Here is a 15,220-nt window from a genome sequence, read left to right as displayed (position 1 = left end):
GTTCAGTTTTGGGCACCACACCTCAGGAAAGATATATTGGCCCTGGAGGGGGTGCAGTGCAGGTTCACCAGAATGTTACCAGACCTAAAAGGGTTAAGTTACGAAGAAAGGCTGCGTAAACTTGGATTGTATTCCCTTGAGTTTAGAAGGTTGAGGGGTGATTTGATTGAGGTATTTAAGATGATAAAGGGGTTTGATGGGATAGATACAGAGAAGCTATTTCCTCTGATGGGGGAATCCAGAACAAAGAGTCAGAGTCTTAAAATGAGAACCAGGCCATTTAAGAGTGAAATCAGGAAGCAGTTTTTCACTCCAAAAGGGTTGTAGAAATCTGGAATTCTCTCCCCCAAAAGGCTGTGGATGCTGGATCCGTCTCCACACCTTCAAGAGTGAGGTTGATAGATTTTTGGTAGGTCAGGGTATTAAGGGATATGGGGAGAAAGCGGGAAATTGGAATTGAAAGGATTAGTTGAGAGGTTCAGATCAGTCAGGCTCAAATTAATAATTAAATGGTGGAACAGGCTCGAAGGACTGAACATTCTCCTCCTGTTCCTATATTCCTATGTTCCTATGTAAATCAGTCAAACGGAAGACATAGATAGGTTAGGTTTAGAGTTGTAAAGGGCAATTTCAGGACAGACACCAGGAAGTGTTTCTTTACTGAGATGGTAATCAATGATTGGGACAGGTTGCCACAAAAGGTGATTGAGGCCATTACATTCGACCCATTTAAAAAGCAGCTTGATTTTCTATTTTCTACTATTTTTCTAGATATTTTCTACAGGTAAAGCCTTGAAAGAAGGAAAGACATGTTGGAGTTGAAAAAGCACTCCTCGGGATTCAAGTTAGGTTTTTTTCCTTAGACTGTCTGGTGTATCACATCATCTTGTGAGAACTCTGCTCCAAGTGAGTTTTCGGAGTGGAACCACGGTTTCACATCAGCATGACTTACAGGATTTTCCAGTAATAAACACAGTTTATATTATGAGGCAATTTATTTGTCAGTAAGACATAAGTAATACTTTATCAGTTTCAGATAAGAGATTTTTAAATCACATAGAAAATTGGAAGGTAGCAGAGGTTCAAAAAAACATGATTGGGAAGATTTTAATCAAAATCCGGATCAACTGGGTTTAGTTCCAAGATTTGTTTTTAGAATCATACACATGCTATAGAGATACCTCGGAAGGAGGTATCAGTGTATCATGCGTTTGAAGAAGCTCAAAGAATTAAAGGGGGTGATTCTCCAAATGGATCTTGGTGAGTGAGCATATATTTTGCTGAGTCGTGTAAAACAATTTAGAGTGGGAAGCTAAGTCTGTATTCTCCACTCTCTAAGGCTTTCACCAGATACTGAGCATGTGCAGAATTCTCCTCAGCTAACACAAATCCACTAACTATATTTTATTGTTACTAAGGATAGTTCGTTTTCAATTTTACTAACTGATGTTAGGTGTTAGTATTAAAAACTGGTTTTAGTTTTTAATACTAAAACCTAACATCAGTTAGTAAAATTTAAACCAATTCTTTAATAATATTTAAAAAATATCCCTTTAAAGTTCTGTGCAGTCCACTGGCCAAACCAAATTATTAAGCCTCGATGAAGAGAGACTATGCCAATTTGCCAGCTGTATTCATACTATATACTATTAACACTGTGTGTCAATCAATATGCTCAAGGTGATCCCAGCAGCTCTACTCTAAAGTAATTTCGTTTGCAATTTCCGCAGCTAATCAGCTCAAAAAGGGGAGCGCAAACTGTTCAGAATTTACCTGCTAAAGCTACCACCCTTTGGAGAATTAGACGTACACATCCATCAGAGAATCACCATTTCATTGTCTTCAAGACTTTCATACAAAAGTGTAAATTAAGTCTATCCATTAGGCTCATTTAATTAGGTGATAAAAATTGGGTGCATTGATGTATCAAAGATTCGCTTAGACCAAGTCATGTAAATTAAAACATATTTTCCTAAACTTGCTTTCTAGAAATGGTATAAAAAAATACCATTCGTGCTCACATGAATTCCACTCTACAGCCTTTGGGGAGATTGGAATGAAACATTTTTAAATATATTACTCAATCCTTATATAATCATATTCTTGAAGTATCTTGAATTATGATTGATAACTAACCATTGCATTCTGAAGAATAACATGTATAGTGGTTGCTTGATTTTCAAGTTGTACTCTTGAATCCTCAAAAGATTAGAAAATGGCTCATATATATTATATCAACCTCAGCTACAGTAAATCTCTGTAACAATTTATTTCCCAGATTTTCATTCAAATTGACTTCTTCAAATTGCTTCACTATATTGATGATAAACTGACAGATTATAATGAAGCTGAGCCTACAAGAAGGACACTGAAGATCAAAAATATTTTATATCACCTTCTTGGAAATTGTGAGTTGAATTATTTTATAAGTAAATTATGAATCTTGTAATAGTTTGGGTAGTTGTTATGCTTATTAAGTAAGAGATATGAATACGAAGCAATGTAATATTTTTCCTTATATGGTATGAGCAGCGATAGGCAGCATAGGTACAAATAACGTGCTTGGTTCATTGCTTTTTAAAGTACTATGCCTTAACTCCAACTTCAAAAGAGCATCAACCAAGTGGATATTGGTTTGAGATTTCCATTTCCCACACTGGTTACTTATGTAGCTTTTCTCAGTAAAGCTGCCAACTTAACACCTAATTGGGAGCAATTTTGTACGGAAAACTCATGGCTACTGGTAATTAGGTTGAGACTGCCCAAATTTACTTCACTTTAGGATCATTACAGCCCTCAGAAAGAAAAGTCTTTCATTCCATACGTCTGGATTAATTCAATTCTATATCTCTGAGCTGAAAGGGCAGCATGCTAATCCACAGTAATACCCAATCTTATCAAAGAACCCAATTATCCAGAAACACAAAATTACATCTTACAATTTTGTAAAATGCTGCAAAGGTTCCTAATTTATATATATACATATATATCCCTCACAAGTGAGAGACCATACAAAGGTAAAGGTAGAGGATTGCCTGTATTTGAGATCTACAGGTAATCTTACTGGGTCAAAGCTTTTTCATGTGAGATTCCCAAATTGGCAGAAGATTAAGGAGATCATCCATACTCCAGAGCTACTGAGGTATGCTGTTAAACTCACCAACTTTGTATATTACTGTACAGTCCTAGTTACTGCTGTGCATCTTGTCCCAGTCCTTTGTCAAAAAAGCTAAAGCGCACAACTCTGCTTTTTAACAGTTCTAGTGATAAAAATTAAAATAATAATCATTGGATTACCTGAAGGACAGCACTTCCAATAAGGCCCCTGGTCTGCAATGGAGGGTCAGCTTAGACAGATGAGTTTCACATCCCTGCATGAGCTTGAACCCACAATCTTCTGACTCAGAAGTGTTACCAACTGAGCCAAGCTGCCACACATGTCTGGTTAGTAACAATCAGACTTATTGTGCCACACTGCTGTTGTAGGACTATCGTGTTCTACACTCATTGCCCTCGTTATTGAGGGTCAATGAAAGAGCTCACATGAAAGCCATTCATTGAGCCATTTCTCAGTTTTCTCTTTACTGTGCTTTTTACAATCTCGTGTCATGAGAGTGATGGTCCTTGTTGTGGAAGAGAACGATTTGTAGTCAGATCTCTGCTTTCTTGTGCTTTGCAATGTTGCTGTTGATCATCTTTGGCCACCAGCCATCCTCTCTTCAACCTTCTTTGAAATGCTGCAAAAGCAAGTGACTGCAAAGTGGTTGTTAATCAATAGCCTTGGAGCACAATCTGAATACTAGGAACTGTCAGTAATATAATAAAGAAATCTTGGATCCATGTGCCCCAAAACAATGTACTGTTGAAATCATGAGGTTATTATCACTCACCCAAATGAGGGACTGATAATAATAATAATAATCCTTGCATTTGATATAGCGCTTTTCACGTCAGGAGGATGTCCCAAAGCGCTTCACAGAACACACTGTAAAGTGAATTGACTGTATATTTGTGGGCGAACGCGGCAGCCAATCGCGCACAGCAATGTCCCACAAACAGTCATAGATTGAAAACGACCAATTTATTATTGTTTTTGGTTTTGGAGGGATTATTATTAGGTGTGTGGAGTAAGGAAACTTGCCCAAGGTTTCGCCCTGCCTGGAATTGAACTCAGGTCTCTCGCTTGCAAAGCGAGTACTCTAACCACTGAGCTACACGACTCAATGGCCATATAAAGGAGGTGATCTTGAAGTCATGAGGAGATAGCAGTCGCAGAGTGGCCATTTGAAAATCTAAGAACAAACAGCAACTTACATTTAGGAAGTATCTTTCATGTAACCAAAACATCTCAAAGCACTTTATAATAGGAGATTAATTAGAAATGAAGTGAATGTTGTTAACTTAGCAAACAGAGGGGTTAATTTGTCCCAGCAATGCCTTCCACATAACAATGAAGTGAGTAATTAATTAATTTGAATATTTTGGAGTGAATAATAATAAAAATAATCCTTGCATTTGGTATAGCACCTTATCACATTATTGAGACATCTCACAGGATATATTGTAAAGTGAATTGACTGTGTATTTTGTTGGCGAAATATGAATTAATGTAAGACGGAGGGAGAGGCCAGTATAGCAGAGAGAACTGCCCACTCTCCACCCCCCACACCTTTGTTTGAAATACTAATTGTGTTCTGACACGATCTATCACTAAGGTTTTGTTCAAATCTGATGGAGTCAGTTTGAGGGCAAACACTTTGTGAAGAAGAAAATATAGAACAAACCATTCAATCCCATTCCTTACACAGATCAATGTCCATATCATAGAATCCATCCAGCTTTCTTCATTTCCTGAGAGAAGTGATTCACCACAGGGCACAATTTCCTGCATTTGTACCATAGCTAAACAAACAATTCATTTATTTCTTCTAAAAACTCTAATTTTCCCTCAGTTGTGCATGCGCTGAGGGTCATGCTGTTACATGTCTAAAGATGTTATAGATAACAAATGCAGAGAAAACCTGTTTATAATGATAAACCAAATCATTTTGAAAGATCAAATCTAAATTAAATTTCAGTGTTCTTTCGAGACTTCTAGATTTCTTTTTTAATCACTTATGGAAACAATGTTTCAGTGTATGATGCAATTTACAAATACGCATAGCTACATAGGTAAATCAACATAATTTCATGTTATTTAAACAAAGGAAAACATAAAATCAAAATGTTTTGAAACAATTATGATTTAAACTTGTAACAAAGTATTCCTCTTCATTTGTAATGAAAAGCATCCGTTTGACTCTATTATTTTATTTGTAGCATAGCCAAGCACACAATTTCTGCTATAAACTCTAATATGTCCTCAGCATTTGCTGAGGGTTATGTTGTTTTGGATCTAAAGATTTTATTCATAAGAAATGCCGAGAAAACCATACATTTTAGGGAATTTCCCCTACGAATTATTGAATATTTCCAACAACAACTTACACTTATATTTGTGTCCTCTGTGCAGGGTAGCATCTCAGAGCGCTTAGAACCCATTTACTTGGGTTTATAAAGTAATAGCTGTGTTACAGATTACACTTTTTTAACATTGATCTTTCATGAGAACTTGAAATGTGAAATGTCATTCATTACTTTCAAGTATCTCCCTCATATACTTTGTGTTAGTTAAACAATTTCAGATTTTTATCCTTTGTGTTCCTTATCTGTTTGTATATTTTCTCGACAGAATGGTGCTATTCACTAAGCAAGTGATGGCCTTTAGTACATTGTGACAGTGTATGTGAGCGATGAGATTTCCCATTGTTTATCACATTGTCAAAGTTTTCTAAACTTACTGCCACACTCAGCATCATCCCTTAGAGAAGCAATCTTTCCACAAGTGGTTATAATAGATTTTCACAATGAGCACACATCAAATGAAGTAGTATGCTTGTGCTCTTTACATTCCCCTTGGTGTCCATTCAATGCAACTTCTTCCAGTGTTGTTTAAGTGCCATTGATTTGATTTCATAATCATAATCATAATACTTGCATTTGATAATGCACTTTATCACATTGTTGAAATGTCTCAAAGCAATTCACAAGATTTTTGCTATGAAGAGTCTATATATTTTGCAGGCAAATATACATCAATGTCCCACAAACAGCCAATGGAGTGAATGATTAATTTTATCTGGAGGATTGTTAGCTAGGACTCTGGCAGAACCTTCTTTCTCTTTTCTGAATCGTGCTGTAAGATTTTTAAAGTCCATTTGAACAGGTAGATGAGACCTTGGTTTAATTTTCACCTACAAAATACAGTCAATTCACTTTACAGTTTATCCTGCGAAGTGCTTTGAGAAACCTTGACGACTTGAAAGACACTATATCAAATGCAAGTATTATTCTTATAAATATAAATTAAAAATAATAACTGATGTTCAGTGGAGTTACAGTAAAACTTGCATAAGTCTTATTTTATAAATCATATAATCACCCAAGTTGTGCATGCACGCGAGTCCCATTCAACATCCTACCAAAAATTATTTAGATTTCTTTGCACTAGTCTATTTATAAATCAGATAAACAGCTAAATCATAATGGTTTCTTTGTCCTAAATACATCTTAAATCCTATGCAAATTATCTCCTAACTCATAACGCCATGACCGCATTGACCGGCTACATTGAATCTGGCGAAACAAAGTTTTGATCCATCATCGCATGCGCACTCACCGGTTGCATTGAAGTGTCATGGGACGTCCTCCCAACATGAAAGGCTCTATACAAATGTAATTTGTTGTTGCTGTTGCATGCACAATGTACATTATTGATTAAGGAATATATTATGCATACTTTGCATAAGTCATATTAAATGTTATGGTCCTGACTGATACATCTAATGCGAGGTTCACTGTTGTAGAGTATTCTGTATGTTCAGGGACCCTGTCCTGTTGAATTCAGCCGTAGGCAAAACAACTAATACAACTCATCATGGTTTCGCACTCTAAATATCTGCTAAGATCCCAGAACACTAAAAAAGAGAGTTCCTCCCAGTGTCCTGGCCTTCATTTTCTCAAATAGAATTGATTTATTCACTTCATGGCTGCTTGTGGGACATTGTTGTATGGAAATTAGTATAAATAGCTACTATGCTTTACAGTATATCCCTGGAAGTGCTGACATGAAAGCCGCTATGTCAAATGTAAGAACCATTATTAGCATAATTATTGGAAAAAATGTCATCAATGAACTGGATAGAATAACCTTGAGAAGAGTCAATAAAATTGTTCTGCCTCTTTCAGGCCAACATGTTTGGGGTTAAATATAATATACTAAATTCAATATATTAAATATCTATGCCAACATGTATGGCATTGGAAAACTGCTCATTAAACATGGTCCTATATTCAGAAAAGGTGAACTTGACAAGTTCAGAAATGGGAAGCTAAACAGACAGTTTAGATTAAATTGTTTTACTGGGAGTGCAGTAAATATGTGGAATAGCCTAACCAAGTGGAGGGAGATTGCGTAAGCAAATTCAAGGGAGAATTACATAGTTATTTTGTGAAAATGTAGTTGAGGGTGGGGCAAGGGTGAGACATACAGTCGTGTTGGATTACTTATAAACCTTATTGTTTTATTTTTATTTATTTTGGATATGTCAGATGGACCACAATAGTATTTTTGACCCCAATGTACACTGTTTTGTTAACACTCTGTTGGGCAAGGCAAGTGATATGGATAGAAGATGTCATTGTTATAATAATTCCACCAATGCAATTATTTGGAGGTGAGCATAACTTTTGAATGAAAAGCTCCCTCACCACTTGATCTATCGTCACTGAAGGTAACTAGTTAATGTGCGGACCACAGGTTTCCTAAAAGCTTAGCTACCATTCCAGATAAATTTAAAATATTGGAAGAACAAGATGCGCTGTATTGGAAGAACATATGCTTGCTGCATATTTAACCATTTTATATCCATGCAATGTCAGTTCTATTTGCTCATTCGCAAACTAAAATAAATTGGAAGGCTGTGTAGCTCAAGTGATTCCGCATTAGATTCCCCAACCAGAAGGTTGCAAACTTAAGTATCAGGGCTGCCTGTTGTTTGATCTTGTCAGCCTCAGTTGGGTGAGTTCTTGTCAGTTTTCAGCTGGCCTGTGGGATGAATAATGTGAAATTGAGGTGCTCTGTCTTAAGGCAAGAGAAAAATACTGACATCATTCATCTTCCACCATTTCAATGATAGCTTCTGGTGGTTGAGAAGCAAATATTCCTGGAAAATTTAATAATTTAAGACCATGCAGAATTTTCGAAAAATTCTTAAATTCAGTGGAAGTTGTGAGGAAGAAATGTGAAAAAAACGGATTCAAAGTTAAAACTGAAATTCCGCGTGATCTTAAATTCTAAAACAATAATCTTCAGGCTAAGATCATGAGAAATTACAAGCCTGAGAGTGTTACACTTTGCTATACAGTGAGCACTTTAGTAGAGAGAAATCTGAAAGGGAGGAAATTGGAGAAATGGGGAAGAAACTATTACTTAAATATCACTGTGTGTCTGTATCACGTACAAACTTAGTGGCAGTGGAATCCATCAAGATTCCCTATCCACAAAGATATCTGAGAAAGTATTTCCTATCACAGGAAAGTGGGTGATTCCTCACTGCTCAGTATGTTCCCAAACAAGAGTAGAGTTTAGTGTAGAAGGAGAGATTTATACCTGTCCTTATCAATTTATCAGCTCCCTCCGCTTAGTAGGCTCTGGCCTGGCTCCATGTCCCCCACCGTGCCTGCCCCACCATCGGGGGTCGGGTCTTCAGCCTTTGGAACTCCATCCCACATTCCCTTCGCCGCGCTCTCTCCCTTGCCCCCTTCACGCCTCAAGATCCCCCTCTTCGACCGCGCCTTCAGCCATCCTCCTACCCTCTCTGCCCTCCCCACTTCCTGATCCCAACCCACCCCCGCCCCCACCAACACCCCCACTTTCCCACTCGGGTCCTAATCCCTGACTGTTCAGCGCCTCGGGACGTCCTCCTGACGTGAAAGGCGCTTTACAAATGTTATTTTGTATTTTGTATAACAGTACTTGAAAATATTGAAACCTGCATGTACTTGTCTGTCTTCCCTTCAGGCGTTGACTGTGGTAACCTCCCTGGATGCTACTCAGTTCATGGAGCCTGTGGTGTTTTGTTGAATCCTCATGTCTTCTTGAAACCTTTCATCCAGGTTCTGACCAAGTCCGTTTTCCTCCATCGTTGCAACATCACCCATATCTGCTACTACCTCTCCTCCAATGCAGCTAAAACCTCAATACATTTCCAATACCCTGTTCAGCAGCCTCTCCAACTCCATTCTCTACAAACTCCAGAACATAACAACTGGAACTTATATGCTCTCCTATATGTGACTCCTTATCCCCAGTGGCAGAATAAGTTTCTCTGGAACTGAACCAGCTGTGAAGAGACACAAAGCAGAGTCCCAATAATCCAAGATACTGTTATTGGCCAGACATCCACTCATTAATATGACTTGGAATTGAAGACATCTCCTAAACACTGTGAGTCGTAACCTTGACAGGTAAGACAATCCTTAGCAAGATTATCATTTCTATTCAAACTCACAAGTGGGAAGGTCAAAGGTGAGTTGTGATAGGTGGATCCATAGTTTCTGCTGTTCATTTGGTTGCTGTTACATTGTGTTATTCAATACACGAACCCTAATTCTAAATGTACACATTTTATTTTTTCTCAATGCTTGTAACTGGAAAAGGACAAAAGTTAAATTTTTGAACTTCCAACTAAGAAAAAATAAAGTAACATTTGATATGTTTAATGGAAGTGCCTATTTCTGTGCATGAAAACATAATTGCACCAGAAGATGTGATATACAGTATAGCATTATACTCGGTTCTTGTGATACAGTACTGACAGGCTTAGAACAGCCTTGTGTTCTGTTGGGTTCATCAAATAGTCCTAAAGCCACCTTCATGTTGTCATCTGGATTCAACCAGAATGCCAAAACACCAATAGTCCTGGAGAGTATGATGGAGTTACTTTATTGAATTGTGTTATAATTTAATGTTTCTGAATAGATTTTATAAACAGCCAAGCTATCGTCATTCTGAAACAACAGTGACAGATCCTCAAGCAATTCAGCAACACCTGCAGAATACAGTGCTGTCATCCCGCAGCACCTTCCACTAGGTGCCCCCAGTGAAGTGCTTCAATCATAGAGCTCCCTCTAATGACAGAAGATATCAACTGGAGAATTTCCATTTTGGTCTGGTGTAATGTCTTGATACTGTGTTTTGTGCCGGTCTTCGAATTTACAATTAATGGAATTTTCTAATCTACAACAGGAAAAAAAANCTGCAGTATTAAACAGTATGATATCATCTCAGAGTAATTTATAACAGACATGTATCTACATTAGAATGGGTAACCAAATTATTAATCACTGGTAAATCTATATATAATCCATGTAAAATTGCCTTTATGCCATTCAGTAATGCTGTAAAAATCAAGAGGATCCCAGATTAGACTGGTAACCTGTGCTAATCTAACTGATCTCAAACTGGCCAGGAGGTGGTGCAAGATAATTGGCCTCAGCATCCCTTGCCTCAGAAGGGAAAATTATTATCATGTTGTGCTCCTGATTGTTATCCAGTGACCTCCTGCTAAAATGACAAGTGTGTATACAGAATTGGGATCAATGAATATTCTCCACAATCCAAGAACCTTTATGGGCTCATATCGGTAGAGTTATCATTTGGGTGAAGCATCAGAAGGTTCCTGGATTCTGTACAAAACCTGGATAAAATATATTCACCTACAAAAATACAGTCATTACACATTACAGTAATCCTGTAAAGTGCTTTGAGACTTCCTCCCAATGCATTAATATAAGCAACAATAATAATATTTTTTTCATTTCTTAAAGTGTGGATTGAGTGACGAAATAATTTTTATTATTTATATATTTTTTGAAGGGATTATTACCCCCAGAAAGCAATCTGCCAATCGACCAGGTTCCAATTTACCGCTAGGTAAACAGGCATGTGAAGTAAGGAAACTTGTCTAAGGTTTTGTCCTGCCTGAGACTCGAATCCAGATCCTTTCACTTGCAAGGCAAGTGCTCTCACCAATACTCTATGGGACTCCAACTGTTTCTTTTGAAGGGAAATAGTTACCTCAAAAGCCAGAGTGATGGATGAAATCAGGAGAATCAGAAATGAGAGAAAAAATGAAATTTACAACTTGCATTGATATAGCTTTCTTCATATAGAATAACATCTCAGAGCACTACAAAGTGGCAGGGTGGACGCTGAGCAAGGTAATACCAAGATAATCTACTTTACAATGAAGCCTAAACTAATGTGAAAACTTTGGCAAGGTAATGCTGCCATAAACCACAGCTTGACATTTGTGGATGCCAATTTAGCCTACGAGCATAGCTTTGAGGTCACACAGGTGATATTTTTTTCACTCTACTGTGTCCAGTAAAGCACATTAAGATCATTATTATTCACATACCACACTTTATAGGCAATCAGAAACATGGAATCCCACATTATTTCTGGAATTTCTTCCTCTGAATACACATTGTGCTCTCTTCCCAAAATGCTGCATCTGGCCACTTCTATGGAGCAAGTTGGAAATGTTTTTGGCAGGTGGAGTTTATGTGAATGCATTGTGTACTCTAAAATATAATAATTCTTGCATTTGATATAGTGCCTATCACATCTTCAAGATGTCTCAAAGCTCTTAACTGAATATACTAATTATAATCCTTGCATTTAATACAGCAGCCAATTGTGCACAGCACTTTCCCACAATTTTTTTAATAAAATGGAAGCAATTATTACCCCCATAAAAGCGATCCGACAATTGACTCATAACTGGGTCACTACTTACTGCTAGAGACATTGGGAGTAAGGAAACCTGCTAACGTTTCGCCCTGCCCAGGAATCGAACCCGAGTCCTCTTGTTTGCGAGGCAAGTGCTCTAACCACTAAATTATAGGACTCCACTGTAACTTAGCGGATCTATTTCCTTAGAACAGAGTGATATTACTATACTGGAGTGACTTTGTCTTTACAATAATATTCTTTGATTCTCTCTTCAAAAACATGAGTGAGTTGTACATGTGGGGCCTATCAATAGTTTTATGTGAAGAAGGATATGGAAAAGCATGTTGGCAGGTCTCAGAAAGTAGATTCGAAGGCCTGTAAAACATCAGACACATAAAAGAAATGACTAGGAAGAGGGAAGGGTGACATTCCAGGAGAGTAGGAAAAGTAATGTTAAAACTACTGACTATATTCCTTATAAATATATATATATATTAAATGCTACCTCCTCTTAACTGTGTAACCAAGAGATATAGAGCGCTGAGAGAATTGTCACAAGATTGAAGCCTGGAACTTAAGGATTTGCTGTGGCATCCAGTCAAAATCCAGCCTAACAACGCCTTTCTTTTTCAATTTGCTCAGTTCTTGCACCTGTAATATAGGGAAACTTCAGGTTGTGTCAAATGATCAAACTTTTAATATTTTTATTTCAAGCATTCTTGTAGTTAACATTCTCCAAAATTTAACTTGACTCCTTCTTTCTATTATTCTCCGGCAGTTACACTTGGTGATAATACACTATAGCTGTTATCAATCATAATTACATATTCACAAAGAAAGGTGGTGACATTCATATAGTCGTCAAGTTTTAAGGTGCCAGTAATAAAAATAATTTGCTGTATATAGAGGAAATCAGAGAGAAAAGGGTACATTACTCACGTTAAGCATAGGAGTCTTTGTTCTTTAATGGTAACCACAATATAATAGGCACTATACCTCATTGAACCTGGAAAGTCTGTTCCTTCAATGAACTGATTCAAAATGATCTAACCTCATCTCTCATTACTGTATAAATGTGCTCTCATTTTGACTATACGCAGTTAGTTAAACAATAACATGAAACATCATCTAGTAAAATAAGGAGGAAAAAGTTTAAAATGAGAATAGAATAGGAACAAATCCTATGTTCTCTTTTCCAGGTTCAATTAGGCAATTAGGCAGTGTATATATTATTTGTTTGTTAAAGATTGTAATATAGGAAAACACAAGTCTATTCTGAAAAATATCCTAGGACAACTGGAAATATTCTAGGACAACACCAGGCAGGAGCAAAACAGTACTATTTCATCCATCTTCCATAAAGTTGTAAGATAGAGGAGACAGATAACAAAGATGACTGAGATGTAAATAGGCTGCCAGATGCTGGCACTGGCTGGCCTCTTTTAGTCTCGGTACCGACAAAATGAAGGGATAAATGAATGACACCTATGCAATCACTGCAGTGGATGCTTCTAAAGCTATGGACTGTGCACAAGATTGACTGCCATCCTGAATGAGAAACACTAAGTAAAAGTTGGTCCAAACCTGACCATGTAATTATATTTTTAAAAACGTGAACAAAATCGGCACAGAATGTTTTGGGATCCCAGGGGGAAGAATCCAAAACAGCTTTAACTACAGAAATATTGAACGAGAAATTAACCGCTGTGTCAAACAACTTCCCACAGAAAGAAACACTAACCAAATTGCAATTAAATCCTGTGTGTGAAATCTGGACTAATAAAACTGCTAATCAAAGACACCTTTTCTTGGACTCTGTTGTAAGTAGCCATTCTGCAAATCGTCCCAAATGCAATGTTTTCTGATATTCACAAATCAAAAGTCACAATTAACCCAACAAATTGCTTTTTTGTAGATTATAACAAATTAGTCCCAAGTGCATTCTTGTTGCTTTAACTTTCCAAAATGATGTATCATTGTGTTACATTAATAATTTGGAATATCATAGCAAATGTTTCTTATTCTCATTGTCTGTTGATGGACAATAGGGAAAAATATCCTTTTGGCAAAGGGGAGAGCAGAGATGAAAACATAAGGTGATGTTCAAGTTTTATTATGTGAAGCAAAATAACCACTTTGTAACAAGTTGACTCTTTCTAATAAACACATTCACAGGAACTAGAGGCTAGCCTTTCTTCTTCAAAACATACATGACTACAAGTGTGTTCGTGTTATTGTATGAAGATGGACATTCACCTCAGCTTAACAGATAGCTTAACAGATCACTAAGACTTTAAATCATTTTAAAATAAAAAAATACAAGTGATATTAAAAACATCCTTCAAGCTCGGCAAAGAGTGCATTGATGTCTTTCAGCTGCTGCATTATTTCTTCTCTACATGTCCCAGACTTAAATTCTATTCCGTCTATTACAGTGCAATCTTCCTCATCTTCAGTGGAATCATTTAGTTCTGTCACTTCAGAATCCACTTCACTCCAATCAGGTAACTTTAAAAAAATGATATTTCTGTTTTCATATTCAGTTAAATTTCACAATGCCTTGAAATGTTTTTATACTCAAATCTGTGACAGTGGGATGCACACACGTTTTTTCATACAAGCAGCTGAGTAATTCCATTTGAAAAATGTATGTGTAAACATGGCATTTTGTTATAACAAATCTACAACTATTAAATAATGATCTTATGAACAAAATAACTGATGCCTAGGAACGATTACAAGATAGTAATTCCATTAGGGGGTTTCAAATGGCATCATAATCCATGACAGCAAACCTTGATTGGACAGTAATTGTCTTTCAAACTAAAAAATGAGATTACAGTTTTGTAATCACTCCAGGCTAGCTTTTTTTTTATTAAATGCATCTGATAAGCTCACATATGGTTGCTTATTCAGTTTTTGGTGCATTTTTGGCTGACAGAACTTCGTGGCATTAGTGGACACTCTAATATCTGCTCTAATAGTGGTATAATTACTGTAAATTTCATTAAGCATCAATTTACAATTCAAATCCATTGCGATCCAAACACAGCAATTTCTAATGGGATTTCTTCATGGTTCTGAGGGGCAAAGTGGGGAATCTTTCTGATAACCAGAAGTATCTCACGCCAACCCTTGGGTAATCCACTCCAGAAATGGATAGTGTCAGAGCAGATTTCCCGAAAGTCAGTATTACATACTTTCAATTACTGGAAGGACTCCCTGTTTATGACATTATTATGATTGTTATGCTTATTATTATAATATGTTTATGCTATTTTTCTATGTTTATTCATTATTATATGTTAAATATACATAAAACAATTCATATATTGGTTTTATTTTATGTAGGAAACATTGAAAGATGGGTTTTACTGTACT

The sequence above is a fragment of the Callorhinchus milii genome, unplaced genomic scaffold, assembly GCF_018977255.1.
Source record: "Callorhinchus milii isolate IMCB2004 unplaced genomic scaffold, IMCB_Cmil_1.0 Scaffold2, whole genome shotgun sequence".
Classification (NCBI taxonomy): domain Eukaryota; kingdom Metazoa; phylum Chordata; class Chondrichthyes; order Chimaeriformes; family Callorhinchidae; genus Callorhinchus; species Callorhinchus milii.
Note: the sequence above shows the minus strand (reverse complement) of the source record.